This window comes from Octopus bimaculoides, chromosome 19 (genome assembly GCF_001194135.2).
Source record: "Octopus bimaculoides isolate UCB-OBI-ISO-001 chromosome 19, ASM119413v2, whole genome shotgun sequence".
NCBI lineage: Eukaryota > Metazoa > Mollusca > Cephalopoda > Octopoda > Octopodidae > Octopus > Octopus bimaculoides.
In genome coordinates, this window is record NC_068999.1 from 21,791,178 (window position 1) to 21,793,797 (window position 2,620).

The following is a 2,620-nucleotide window of genomic DNA, read 5'->3' on the forward strand; positions in this document are numbered from 1 at the left end:
TGTGATATTTAGACTCCTATTAATGAAAACAAATAAACACATGTTTTTGTGTTTACTCGTGACAACACACATACACACATACAGACTACACACACACGTATAAGCTTTTCTACTCTAGACACAAGGCCAGAAATTTTGGGGGAGGGGCTAGTCGATTAGATCGATCCCAGTACACAACTAGTACTTAATTTATCGACCCCGAAAGGATGAAAGGCAGAGTCGACCTCGGCGTGTTAGGAAGTATGGAGATAAGCCCCTGAAAAAAATTTGAAAACCTCCAAATAGATAGAAGTAACTAAAAGTAAAGTGGTCTCTGGTTTAAATATATCAAGTATTACGACCAGTATACTCGATTTATCTAATTCGATCCACCTATATGCAATTTAAGGGAAAATTTGCCGACGTCAAAATATCAAGTCCAACTCAAGACGTGGTTTCCGCAAACACGACTAGAAAATAGACGTGTGTGCGTCTGTGTGTGTTCGAATGTATGTATGTCTGCATGAGTTTCTATTCTCCCCTCTTTTGGTCTCTCCTCCTCTCTCTGTCTTTTCTCTTCCCCTTGCCTCTCTTCTCTTTACCCCTCTTTTCCTGCAAAGTTTGTCTGTCTAGATATACACACATACGCATATCTGCACGTTAATACTTATACAATCCCAATTTCCTTACTGTTTCCTCTCTCTCCCCCTCCCTCTCATTCTCTCTCTCTCCCTCTCATTCTCTCACCTTCTCTGTCTGTCGGTCTCGTACTCTCTCTCTCTCCCCCCTCTCTCACTCTAGGTGTATACTGCAATGATGTTGCGAAATTGGACAACCAAGGCACTGCAATTATTTCTGCGAGCCTGGAAAATTGCCGATGGAGATCTCCCAAACAACATCATCGCAGCGGTACTAAAGAGTAATGGTTTCGCCAGACCCATGGCCCAGATAGAGCAGAAGAAACTCGAATTCTTACGTTTCTATGCTCTCTTTAGATAGCACATCGACACTTTTGACACCATTCTGAGAACAGATTGCAGCAATGATGTTAAGAAAGGTGGACAAAGAGAAAAGGAACAGAAAATCTTCCAGGGCGCAGCAGCCCTTGAAAAGAACAAAACCAAAGCCACGACTGAGAGGCCTACAAACGGAGGAAACACTGATGTGTTGAGAAAGTTGAAAAAGGAAGGAAACAAAAAATCATAACTGACAGAACAAAAGCTCTCAGAAACAAGGAAGTTCAAGGAGTAAAAGAAAAAGAAAAGGAAGAAAAAGACAAAAAACTTTGGAGCAAAACAGAAGACTGCCCCCCCCCACCACAAAAGAAATAGGAGGTGCAAAAGTATAAGGAAAAGTAAAAACATATGTGGATTTTTACCTGCATGGGAACTGCTGGTATGGTGATGATGGTGCAAACTGTCGTTTTTCTCATCAGAAGCCCTGCCAAAATTGAATGACCTAAAACAGTACTCCTTTCCAGGAATAGGACAAAAACAAATGCAACAAAGAAAAAAATGTACACTGTCTACTCCTCAAATACGATATGCAGACGTAATGCGTGCCCCAACAACAAGCCAGCCTCACCCAGATGTGAAAAGAGCAGCAGCTGGAAAAGCCTTTTTTGAGAATAGCACAAAAGATAGTGCAGCAGCTGACTTGGTTACATCAAGCACAGACTTAGAACCACCCCCACCAACACACAAGGCTACCACAGCAGCAGATACAGGATGGCCACCACTAATACTACCATAGGCGTCATACGGGGCACTGACTTGTGGCCACTGCTATAGTGGCCCTTTCAGACATGCTCTCAGCTGCTCAAAAGGCCACCCTTACTAGCTATGCAGACGACACAAAAGTCTCTGGAAATATTTCGAATGTGCAACGGGAGTTGGACTTAATATACAGGTTAGTTGAGGACAATAAAATGCAGTTTAATGCTGAAATAATCCAAGCCCGGCGTTACTAACACACAAACTTGAACGAAATGCAGACAGGATGCTCTGGTCCAAGAGGAATTGCAATCTCTGAATCAAAATAAGTGCGTGACCTGAGCATCGGCATGAGTAATGATGCATCTTTCCAGTAATTTGGCAATAAAATGCAGACGGCTAGCTGAATGGATACTCCGAACACTCAGAACGAGAAAACATATGTCCTAACTTTCAGTCCATGTGTCCACAGCCGCTTAGACTCTTGCTCCCAACTATAATCACCACACGGTATATAATTAACGGCAGATCTTGAAGCAATCCAGTGAAGTTACAAAGAAAATCGTCTCAATGCAACGTATCAGCTACTGGGAAAGCTGCAAAAGTTAAGACTCTACTGCCTAGAATGAAGGCGGGAAAGATATGCAGTGGTATACATCTAGAAGATCCTGGGAGGACCTGTACTAAACTTTAGCATTGAAAGTTACACAAACACCAGAACGTGGCGCCACTGCATAGTGCCAAAGTCCTCAACATTACCATCCAAATATCGGACCAGATACTGCAACAGCTTGGGTTTCAAGGGCCCACAGCTCTTCAGTATCCTTCCAAAATGCCTGAGAGACATGCATGGTATAGATATAGGTGTCTTGAAAACAAAACTGGCGTGTGTGTGTGTGTGTGTGTGTGTGTGTGTGTGTGTGTGTGTG